Raw genomic sequence first — 12,978 nt, 5'->3', positions numbered from 1 at the left:
AGAGGAATATCATCAAACTTCATCAAAGTTTATTCATGTAGAATGTGCCATTAGCCACAGTCCTATAAATAAACACACTTTCTCATGCACATTACATTAATCTTGATCCCATAAACAAACAGCCAGAGATTTCTATGAAGCCCCCTGTAGAAAAGATACTGTAGCAGAGGAAACATCTAGCCCCTCGAACATATCTGGCTATAGAAGATGAAATCATATTATTTAACTTATTAGTTTATGATAGTAGGTTTATTGAGGGGAAACAAGAGCGGTTTTGTTTAAGGAGGATGCATACATTTAAATACAATGATATTAATTTTTAGCAGTTATGTTTTAATAGTTTGTGTTCCTGCCAAGAGCTTGGAGCACAGCTTTTAAAAATAAATCCAAGTAAATAAAATTCACAGCCACATGAGCAGCATCTGAATTCCTAGTTCACGCTGCAAAACATTCCTTTACGAGATTAGGAAAAAAGTAGCATCATCCTCAAGTCACAAAGCATTACATCTGTTTACAGGTCACTCTGGAACACCCAAAATGCTTTAACCAAATACAAAATAGGAATCAACTGAGTAGAAATTAGAAAATTATGAATAGACATCCCCTACACATAAGTTCTTCAAACACAGCAAACATTTCAAGACTGCATTTGCAGATATTTTGAAGTTAATGCTGGGAATTATCAGCACCAAAGAGAAATGCTGGTCTACGCACAATGTTAAAAGGGTATTGTAGGAGATGCACGGAATATGTAGCATTCAAAAGCAGGCACAGTCCTTCCCTCAAATATTCAATAAGAAATGTGGCTGTATATAATTGGGGGGGGGGGAGAGAAGCTTTGAAGGTCCACAGCCATTTCTTTCCACCGGAGCACAGCCACCATGGAAGGGCTTTGATATCATCGTGACAATTTTGTTTCCAGTGCAGCTACAGAGCTATTTGTGGGGGTGAAGGGGACACCCCTACCTTTACAATGTTCTTAGATGCAAGAGAGGTTAACAACAAGGAGAGAGGGGACTCGTAGGGGAAGCAGCTGACCATCTCACATCATCAGAAAGTACAGGAAGGGAAGAGTAAAGCACTCATGTTATGATAACCCAAACAGTTCTGTTGAACTGGAGCAAGGTTACTTTGCAAATAAAGGCCTGCTCACCAGCAAGGCAGGGAAGCTAGGAAATGGGCTTGAATGAAGAGCCATGTATAAATGACAAAGGAATAGGGAGGCTGAGGAAGAATGGCTTCATGACCATAGAGGTACAGATCAGGGCGAAATGCAGTTCACATTTTAGTACAAAACTGCATTTCCAAAAACAATACGTAAGTGAACTGAAACGCAGTTATGTTTTGAAATCTGCACTTCTCTGAATTTTGTTATATTAGTTCACCAACAAAACAGGGTACCCAAAAAGTGCATATAAGGCAAAAGTGTGCATAAAAATGCTTATATTAGTGAAAATGTTTTTTAATAGTGCATTGTATGAAGGAAACATCCTTTCAGGAATGTGGATATTAGGCAAAATTACATACCAAACATTGTGGTATGAGAAATTTGCTCTATAATGCTGCTGAATTTTCATGAGAATTTGTTTTAAATGCAAAAAAATGGAAAGCTGAACTTGAGATTGGAAAACAGAGAAACTACGGGAAACTGACATTGCCAGACTCATCCATCTCATCTACAAAGGAAGCCAGGAGTCTCAGAGATGAAGGAATAGAAACAGGGATGAATAGTATATTCCCAAGTGGTTAAGCTACTTCCAGATCACTTAGGGAACTGACATTTAGCACTGATTACTTGAAAAGTCTGAAAATTGCACATTACACTTTACTGTTAGAACTATGGATATTGTTTAGCTCATAACAGGGCCAATATTCCTACTCTGGGCAAGCTAAGATGCATATAGAAAGTTGCTGCCCCTTCAGGGCTGGATTTGGGAGGAGGATGCTCCCAGAAATATGTGTCTATGCTTGCAGAATGTAATCTTCATTTACCAGTAGAGTCTGAACTCCCTACAGTGCAAGGCCATATGTGTTACTTACAGAGCATGACACCTTTCTTCTTAATAATGAATAATGACTGTAGCACAAGCATCACCTCACAGGTATCAATAGCTGTTTATTCCTGCCTCTGTGCATGCTGCCATTTAAGATTAATGTGTGTATTGTAGATTACTGCTCAGAGCTAACAGATAACTGAGCCCTGCTGAAGGTACTGGCCATCTCAAATCACATTTACAGCTAAGAAGAGATGGTTTAAATGAAACTACACAGGCAAAGCTTGTGAATACCTTGAAGTACAATGACGTAAATGCTGGGACAGGCTTCCTGTGGCTGGCATTTACAATATCTTAGGAAATCCTGACTTCTACACTGGGAACCATAACACTTTTGCAAGACATAAAGCCTGACTATATAAATTATTTGTGAACACTCCAAATTACAGGTATGTAGCCGTGTTGGTCTGGCGTAGTCGAAACAAAATAAAAAAAATCCTTCTAGTAGCACCTTAGAGACCAACTAAGTTTGTCATTGGTATGAGCTTTCGTGTGGATGCGCACTTCTTCAGATATCTGAAGAAGTGTGCATGCACACAAAAGCTCATACCAATGACAAACTTAGATAGTCTCTAAGGTGCTACTGGAAGGAATTTTTTTATTTTGTTTCGACTCCAGATTACATGCATAGTCCTGGCATGCTTGGAATGTAGGATGGTGGACCTATTGGCAGGAGTGGGGCATCAAGGATCAGATATGATTATTTCTCCTTCTTTATATGTTCCAACAAAATAATTCTTGTTTCTCTTTTGGTGATACCTTGTCTTACAAACTGACACTTGTAAAGCTACATATAAATTGGTTCATTAACAAAATTGACCTGCTAGTCCCTATTTCTTACCTACTTTTCTCAGGAGGATAGAATTAAACCAAAATTAATTGTTCCATTAAAAACAACATGCAGAAACTTGAACCTGTATAACATTTCATCTTTCACAGGTTCCCCTTGGGTTTACTTTTTATTAAATGGGCTGTCCTTAACTTTTCCATTAATTGACATGACTTCTTGGTTACAACACTAAGCAATTGAGGCTGTTTTTTGTATTTTTACTTGGCGGAACGGCAGTTCTAAAAAGTTACTCCCTTCTAATGCCAGGACTTCTACAACACTTCTAAATTAAAAGGTGCTTTAAAATATTTTCACTGCGCCATGGTCTTATATTGAGAAACATCAATTTATTCACTGTATAGGCCTACCCAGAGTTGAGTCCCAAAATATTAAAACCTTTTAAAATATCTTGGAACACTTGGATTTGGTTGCATGCAGAATCTGAGTAAAGGCCCAGCAAAATGTATCAAAATCTATTTAATTCCTTGATATGTGAAACAGTAGCCTCCTCTCCAGCCGGGAAGTTGAATCCAAACCTGCCTGCTGAATTGGCCAATGGCAGGCAGGCTTAGTGGTGGGCACCTAATAAGAGTGGGGTACAGATCATATCAGTTCATTTCAATTTAACATCCCTTTACTAGGTCAACTGGACTGAAACAAAGGAGCACTCACAATTAGAAAATGCATCTTACTGTTCTTTAGCCATGGGAAGGGAAGAAGAATTCCAAAGCTCAGCTAGGCTGAGAGGAAGCATAAGTAGGTTTGTAATCATTCACCAAATTATACTTTGTATTAATGAAAAACACTTCAGGTAACCTGTCTGTCACATGCCCAGTGGAAACTGGGCTCAGAAAAACATAGTCACACAAGTTACTGTCTAAATCCATCTTCATACAGTATAGTATCATCATAAACCACCATTAGTGTGAGAATCCATTTCATAATGACCAGGAAAATATTGTAGACCAGATCATAATAAGTTTCTGAAATGACATTGGCTTTACTTAGGAGACATCAGGAGTCTTTGGAAACAAAAAAGTTTCAGCTCTGCCCCAAACTACCAATTACTTTTGCTTTTTGAACTCTGTCAAAAAGATTGACCTCGAATATTCTACACAGCTTCAGTTAACTATGGATGGATTTCTCACAGTTCTGCTGAGTGCATACAATCATGCCTTCTACGCACTCAGATGGAGCTCTGAAAAGCCACACAAAGTTTCTATGAAAGACATCTAGCCATTAGTAAACACTTCATGTCCCCTACATTGATTTCTTTCTGAATCCATGACTTTAAAAAGCTAACCTATGCAACACGTTTCAAAAACAAGACTGGCAGCTAAATGTTATAGCGATACTATACCAGCGAAAACAAGTAAATTAATTTGTTTTTTCCCCAACAAGAAGATCTTTGCAACTTTCAAAAATCTGTATCTAGGAAACAAATCTAGTGAAAGTTATCGCTTTGCTTACTTTCTCTCTACTTCAGACAGGAAGAAAAAATGCCCTGACCACTATGACTGCAGAAGTCCAAAACTATTTGTATCCTTTCCAGTCTGGGACATAAGTGGTTTGGGTCACCTTTGTGGACAACTGTGACAGAATCTAGACAGAGGATTATGCTGTGGAACCTTGTTGAGATGTGACTTGGAGGTAATCATGGTAGCTCTGCTCCTCAGCAAAAGGTGGGCTGTATGAGGTAACTGTTCGGTGAATTTATAGCTGGTTGACTGACTGAACCCAAAGAGTGCTCACTAATGGTTCTTTGATAACACTGGGGGAAAGTGACAAATGGGGTGACAATGTCACGTCATACCTCTATTTCAGATTTCCCACCCTATCCAGAATGTGCAACAAAATGGTGTTGATAAGTATATAGTATGCTATTACAAAAGCTTCTGCTCATTCAGAAGCCACAGCAAAAGAAAAGTGCATCAAGTCCCTGTTAAAAGTCAGCCTGATACATTTTGTACAAAACTGCCTCAAAAGCCAGTTTATCTTCTTCTGGCTTCATGTTTGTTAAATGAAACAACTCATAATTTCATGCCTGCAACAAATGTCAACATTTTCAACTGGAAAGTGATGAGGAACAGCCAATGCCATGTTGTAAGGAAATACTACATGCTCAGTTAGTACCAATTAAGGAACACTCTGATACACAGAAAGATCTTTGTCTGTGTCCCTCTGGTCAAGGAGGGTCAACATTTACATCTTAGAGCTGTACTGAAGGAAAACAAAACAAATATGTTCCACCACTTAAAATCCAACACAGGTTATCACAGCAATCCAGAATTCTGTGTTTTCCGTGCCTGAGGGACTGCTCTGGGTTTAATTAGGTTTTGGTTTTACAAAAGCATCTGTTGCCTGTTGCACACTCTGCAAATCTGAGGGGACCACTACAGGCTTGGTATATGTTTTGTTTTTACAGAAAACAAAAACTTTATCAAGCCTTGAACAGCCCTATTGTCCCTGAGGCCTGCAATGCTGCATGTGCATGCAAATATAGAAGTAGTCGGAGAAAGCTGCACAATGGACAACAACAAAGTGAGCAATCTGAGGGAGCTGAACAGTCTATATTTTCCTTGGCAAGCATTCATCTTTCCCTTTTACTGCAGCCAATTAAACATCAGAAGTTTGGTTCCCATGCGAAAATGGAGTGGGGGTGGGGAGCGGAAAAACAACCTTTGGAAAAGAGAGAAAGAACTGCTGAACATTACCACATACGTTAAAGTCTATCTAGGCATGAAATACATCCAAACAATGACACCATCCTTATCTTTGACTGAAGTGTAAAGGAAAGAAATTAGGTATACTAAAGACCTTCATTCGTAACATAAAAACCTTGTCTGTAAGCTAAAGCCTCTCAGCTTTATCATTAGTCAAGATTCAGAAAATAGTGGCAACTTGATACAATCAATAGTGCTTTCTGCAAAGCCAGGTGCTTACTCCAGCATTCACAGAGCGGGCTTTCTTCCACTTTGTCCAATATAGTAAGGTATGCCAGAGTATTTGTAGCTATGCCAATTTCGCAAAGTGGGACCATATCTAGGCTTTCTACATGCTTACTTTGATAACCTAGCCGTGTAATGAATGAGGCACTCCCAGCAGAGATGCAGTGCACCCCCCTAATAAAAGCAGCTACCACCTGCTCCTTTGATTTCCATTACTTCCCAGGCAGAAGGGACTTAAAAGCTATGATAATTTATCTGAGAGGAGGGGAGTACTTTTAGCAAGCTCTCTGGTATGCTTAGGTGAGAACCCAATCCATACCTTTCCTCCTGTGTCTCTTTTCAGCATGGTCGAGTAGCTCAAGCATTGAGTGAAATCAATCCAAGCTAGGCAGATTCATCAACTCAAGGCTTCTCATTCAGGCAATTGCATTCAAAGAAAGTTAACATGCAAACAAGTAAGGACATGGTAGTTACATAAAAGAAAATAAACCAGTTATTTATCCAACTAAGGCAATTTATTACAATCCTATTGTAGCTAGAGCTATTAAAATCCTAACTTAAAGCCTCCACTGAGTGAAGGAGAGGCTCAGGTCCTGTTCCTGAGACAAGATCTAGACTAGGAATGGAGAACTTTTCGCTCTCCAGATGTTGCTGAAATGCAACTCCCATCATCCCTGGTCATTGGCCACGCTTTCTGGAACTGATGGGAGTTGCAGGTTAGCAACATCAGGAGGGTGGAAGGTTTCCCACACCTGCTCAAGACAGTGAACAGAAATAAAGACCCCCAAAAAATAGCATGGTGTGGTATCTAACATTTAAGAATGTCAGCATCCAGTCAAATAATATTCTAAGTTTCTCTGGCTTTCCATGTATACAATATATGGCTACTTATCACTGCACATTCACAGGAATTAAGGAAAGGCATAAAGTCTTTGATACCTCTGCCCTTTCTGACCAGATGTCCAATGTGTTTTCAGGCAAACGAAATACAACAGTTTAAGCAACTACACTGGCTTACTTGGGGATTGTAGCCTAATTAAGACTTTGGGCAGAAAAAAAATTTGAAGGAACAGGAGTGATAAGAGCTAGCACTTCTGTTACAAGCTGTCACTCAAAAACATGGGCAGCATCCCTATACATGTAGGTCGTTCCCCCCCCCCAAAGTTAACCCTGTGTCAGTACTGGGGATTCTGGGCATGAAGATTTCACAGAGTGCAGTGGTTCTGCAGTGGCTCCTCTAAGTCACTATTTTGTGAAAGCTTGTAGAAGAAGTGAACATAATTTATGAGAGCATCCAATATTGCAAACCAGCTCCATTCCATTGTGACTTGTGTGTGAAATCCCCATCCATAGCTACAGTATTACAAAACTAGTTCTGAAAGTTTGAGGAGCAATTTCCTTCTCTGTTACTAATAGAAGGTTTGTTTTGTTTTGCATACAGCAATTTCAGGATTTCGGACTAAATTATCAAAACAGTGGATGCTTTCGATAGCAGCAAGAATTGTATATAGATAAACCCACCCACTCACTGCCGCATACTTTAAATTAAAGAGTACAGTAAATCTATATTGTGCACTCTGATAACTCAGTAATCTCAAATACTTTCCCAAAAGCACACAGTTTATTATAATAACATCACTTCTGAACGCTAAAGGTATTTTAAATGAAGCAAATAATGTTAGAACATGGCTGGCTCCGATCAGTAATGGAAAACTATAACTATCAAGCCTGATGAAATCAGAATCTTTGAAATCAGAATCTTTTGTTTTAAAAGTACAGACAGAACCAAAACAAATAAACACATAGGGAAGGCATTATTCCCACTATGGATTGTGGTATTCATAGAAAGTCTAACTACAAATCTGCAGGCTTCTGAATTGCTAATGGTGGCAAAATATGGTTTAGATTCTGTGGATTGACTTGCAGGGAACAGGCCAGATGATAGCCATACCCAAGAAAAAACAGCAGAGATATGTGCAACAGAGAAGCTAACACCAAAAAGCTAACACAATAGCATCTTTCCCAACTCCCTTCTTACTGTACTGAACTCTTGTTTTAAACCATCACTTCCCCCGTGTCTCCATCCCTGCTTGTTCTATTCAAATGTCTATTGTTGTTTAAAACCGCAATTTTCCTCTCAGTATTTCTCCATTCTTGCAGTACTCAAACTTATCCCTCTTCCTTTTCTCAGCTGCCTTGTGTGAGAGAGATAAAAGATGCAGAACCCTCAGATGTTCCATAGCACTTTCACGGAATGTATTACATCCCTGGAACTATGTGTTGCCTTCAACATGAAGTTCCATATTCAATGTAGTAATTTAGAACAGGTATTTTATTAACATGCAAACACCCTTATATGTACAATATCCATCAACTAAAGCAAACCTTCTCTATCACCGAACAAGCTAACCAACAGGCTTGCTCTTAAGATTCTATTCATCTTAAAGATACAGTAATATATGACATCACAGATGGGGGGGCTGCAAAACAGGCTGCAGAATAGGAGGGGGGAGGAGAAGGCATGGAAATAGGGGTGTGGGTGTGTACAAGGTGGAGCTGAAATTAGGAGCACGGGGTAGGAAAAAAGGGAGATATCGCATTAATGGGGTGTGTGGGCAAAGGGGGGCTGCAAAATAGGAGAGGAGGAGAAGTGGGAAGAGTAGTGGTCCATGGACAACAGAAGTTGAGAAAAGGAAGGAGGAGGGGGCAAGGGGGTGGTGAAAATGTGGATCGCAAAGGGGATTGCAAAAAGGGGGAGTAGGAGGTATGAGTGAAGATTAAAGTGGTGGTATGAGAGGAGATGCAGGATAGGAGGCTTCATAGCTGGGCAGGTGAAAGAGGTGTCTACAGTGTTATTTTTCTCGAAAAAGAAGTGCTGGTACTCCCCATGAATGCCTCCCTTATTCTCTGACAATGGCACTTGAGAGGTGCCAGAACTGAGTTCCAGTGAGTTCCAGCTTTGGATGTCTAGTAGTTCCAAGTGTGGGGAGGAGGAAGATTTAGGAGATCACCATGGGGTGGTCTGTGTGTGAGGGAGGATGCAGAAAAGAAGGTGGATCAGAGGCATGGATGTGGGGTGAAGTTGAAAATGTGTGTAAAGCAGGGCTGTAGAACAGAAGAGGTGTGGCTTCAGAAATGCAGCTAGAAAGGTAAAAAGACAGCTTAGTAGTTGCATGGGTGGCAATGGGAGACTCTAGGGAATGAATGTGGAGTAGGGAGTGGCAAGCAGAGTGAGCAGGGGCACAGCCAAGGGTCATGTATACGAATGATATACATCATGTATGCCCTCATATCTAGATTTACATAATCACCATGCTGCAACATGGTTGAAGGGAATTCCAAATAATGAATTGCTAATAAAAGTTTCCCAAGTCTCAACCTCAATTATCAAATGAAGAGGCAAGGAAATATACTGCTTAAAACAACTACTGGAAACCTTACTTGCTTTCTCTAACAGAGCAAGAAATATATTAAAAAGAGAAACTTTCCAACCAGAGGAAGGACAAGACAACCACATGCAGAATTGAGAATATATGCAGATTAGAAAAAACCTCAGGCCAGGAGTAAGTGGGAGGGTTGAGAATCTTAATTCCTTCTTGACAAATCAAAGTGGAACTATTAACTTTCCAGGAAATAACAGCACACTGTGTTCTGAAACTTTCAGCTCATACAACGAACATCTGCTCCAAACGCTGATAGGAACAGCTGGGCAAATAACGTTGACGTGAATTATTCAAAACCAATTCAACCTGTGATACTCTTGCAAATATCATGTGGGAGTGCTATAGAGGCAGGAACATTCTTGATTTCTTGAATAAATGCAATTTGATTTTCTATAAATGTAATTTATTTTACTGATTCACCTGGGACCACTTGATATGGAATGAGTGTCCTACACAGATAGCACTTCCATGTTGAAAAACAGTGCATGAGCCACATATAGACTGTGGTGTGTGTGTTGTATGTCTATCTGATTGCATTGCCACTCCCTGAAAAACTGACAAATGACTTCCCTACGCATGTAAAGGTAAAGGTACCCCTGACCATTAGGTACAGTAGTGGACGACTCTGGGGTTGCGGTACTCATCTCGCTCTATAGGCCGAGGGAGCCGGCGTATGTCCACAGACAGCTTCCAGGTCATGAGGCCAGCATGACTAAGCCACTTCTGGCGAACCAGAGCAGCGCACGGATACACCGTTTACCTTCCCACCGGAGCGGTACCTATTTATCTACTTGCACTTGATGTGCTTTCGAACTGCTAGGTGGGCAGGAGCTGGGACCGAGCAACGGCAGCTCACCCCATCACAGGGATTCAAACCACTGACCTTCTGATCGGCAAGCCCTAGGCTCTGTGGTTTAGACCACAGTGCCACCCGCGTCCCCTTCCCTACGCATGTACAGACAGCAAAATCAGTGTGCACACAACTGCTGTGCAGGATGTTTACAGATGGCGTACAAAGTCTTCAAACTTGGAACTGCTGTCCCAGTAGAAAAATAAACATGTTTGAAGTGGCACTTATCTTCCAGGAGGAAACAAGATAAATAGACAAAAGCTATAGAAGGGCTCCAGGTAACTAAAGAACCATACAAATAGTTCCATGAGGCCATGGGCCCTTTAGACTTGTTTCCCTGCCCTTAAAAGTCAATGTGGAAAGTTGCTTTTGAAACTGAGGTTTCAAGAACTGTTTACAACAGTCTCCTGTTCAAAAGAGGGCAAAGTCATATCTGCCATTAGATATGCACACACTTCTGGGTGAGTCTGAAGTAGCTCTTTGGACTCTAGACACTGGTTTAAAAACATTCCCTAGAAAGGACTTGATTGTCCACTATTGATCAGTGTTTCCTTTTTGTTACTTTGGCTTGTGTTTTTTCTTATCCATTTTCTTTCTCTTCTGACTCTTTCCAATTTTGCCGCACGCATTACCCCTGTGTACTCCTGTGGTGGGCCTACCTAGTACCCACCTAAAACAAAATGAGTCCATTGCAATGGTTTCAAGGCTGGAATTTTATTCACCATATTAACATTCAGAGCTATTACAGATGCCAAAACAGAAAACTCTGCTTGTTTGATTTTCCCACTTCAAACTAATTAAAATTGTAACCCAGCATCAGTTTAATTAATTTTAGCGTATCTGGCAACATTACTGCAGTGGCTTGGGGGAGTGGTACATCTCTTTTGCCCCAAACTGAGCTAACAAATATTCCAAATGAAAGCAAAACCTTAATAATTTTGACATCATTACTGACATCTCAATCCAAATGTCAATGGAATTTGCAATGCTTAAAAACCTACTGATAGTAAAGCTGAATAATTAGACTTAGGTCATAAGGACATCATGTTAGAACGGTAGTTTCTAAATAATTAAGAGTAAATAGAAAAACTGTAACATTATTTAAAATGCAATAGTGTGCACATCTACTAAGAAACATGCCCTGAGTTCAGCTAGACTTTCTCCTAGGTTGGATCTAGACCAGGCATCCCCAAACTTCGGCCCTCCAGATGTTTTGGGCTACAATTCCCATCTTCCCCGACCACTGGTCCTGTTAGCTAGGGGTCATGGGACTTGTAGGCCAAAACATCTGGAGGGCCGCAGTTTGGGGATGCCTACTCTAAATTCTTCTTATGTATGTCTTACTTAATCACTAGCAAGGATTAACCACTGCCATATATTGAAGGATGTTGCTCTGTTGAAACAAACTGGTGTTTACTCTTGCCTACAAAGAGTGGCACAGAGTATTTTTCTTTTTCTGTATAAAGGTAAAGGTAAAGGGGCCCCTGACCATCAGGTCCAGTCGTGTCCGACTCTGGGGTTGCGGCGCTCATCTCGCTCTATAGGCCAAGGGAGCCGGCGTTTGTCCTCAGACAGCTTCCGGGTCATGTGGCCAGCATGACAAAGCCGCTTCTGGCGAACCAGAGCAGCGCACGGAAACGCCGTTTACCTTCCCGCTGTAGCGGTCCCTATTTATCTACTTGCACTTTGATGTGCTTTCGAACTGCTAGGTGGGCAGGAGCTGGGACCGAGCAACGGGAGCTCACCCCGTCACAGGGATTCGAACCGCCGACCTTCTGATCAGCAAGCCCTAGACTCTGTGGTTTAACCCACAGAGCCACCTGGGTCCCTGTATATGTGCCATAATTAGTGATAAGCATAAAAAGGAAAAAATTAAAAACATCTGGAGGGCCGCAGTTTGGGGATGCCTGATCTAGACACATCAAAAACGTGATTCAGTTGAAGTGTTGTAAACTTCATGAGAGAAATCCCGTTGGCAAAAGACAGGAAGCCACAGCACCATCTGGTGTAACAGTGTTATAATGCATATAAAGGGCTTTATCTTTACTAATGTAGCTAAGTCCCTAGTAGGGTTGCCAGACTCAATAGTGGACGAGACTTCTGTGCCTTTAATTGCCTTGCCCTCTTTTGAGTCTGGAAACCTTAAAGACAAACCAGCAGGCCCTTTGTTTAATTTCCAAGCAAAGGGTCTGCTGGTTTCTCTTTAAGGTTTCCAGACTCAAGAGAGGGCAGAGCAGGGCAATTAAAGTGTCACGGTCCGGTTGGCGGGCGGTTGAAGCCCTGGCTGAGGACGTCAGGACCAGAGGCAAGATGGTGGTGTAGAAGCAGGAACAGATGCAGGGTTGAGGGTCCAACAGCAGGCAGTCACAGGGTCAAGGAGCAAGGCAGAGGCGAAGGTCTGAGGGTCGAGGATCAAGGCGTCGGCAAGGCAGAGGTCCAAGGGTCGAGGATCAAGGTGTCGGCAAGGCAAGGGTCCAAGGAGCAAGAGGCCAGATGCAACCAGGCAGGGATAGCGTTGCTGTGGCAAAGAGCTGAAGGGAAATGCTGAGCTTTTATCCCTCTCACCTGAGTGGTCACTCCTTGCCTCTCCAGCACAAGCTGAAGCCTCACCTGAGTGGCCACTCCTTGCTTCTCCAGCACAAGCTGAGGCAGGCCCCAGTCCTGCAAAGCACTACAGGCCCCAGAGCCTGACTCCTGCCCATACTCCTGACATAAAGGCACAGAAGTCCTGTCCACTATTGAGTCTGACAACCCTAGTCCCTAGGTAAGTGTGCTGGAATGCAGTTTCAGGCAAAAGTCATTGCTATCCAAAAGCATAAACTATTACAGTTTTATTGCAGATGTTGAACATCAG

At 41.5% G+C, this 12,978-nt stretch overlaps 1 protein-coding gene across 1 annotated transcript in view; it reads right to left on the bottom strand.

The window, feature by feature from the left end:
- The window catches only part of KLHL3 (kelch like family member 3), a 183,169-nt gene that overhangs the window by 99,585 nt on the left and 70,606 nt on the right, over positions 1-12,978 (bottom strand). The gene's annotated exons all lie outside the window — the stretch shown is intronic.

Source organism: Zootoca vivipara, chromosome 2 (assembly GCF_963506605.1).
Source record: "Zootoca vivipara chromosome 2, rZooViv1.1, whole genome shotgun sequence".
Classification (NCBI taxonomy): Eukaryota; Metazoa; Chordata; class Lepidosauria; order Squamata; family Lacertidae; genus Zootoca; species Zootoca vivipara.
Note: the sequence above shows the minus strand (reverse complement) of the source record. Positions and strands in the feature narration are given on the sequence as shown.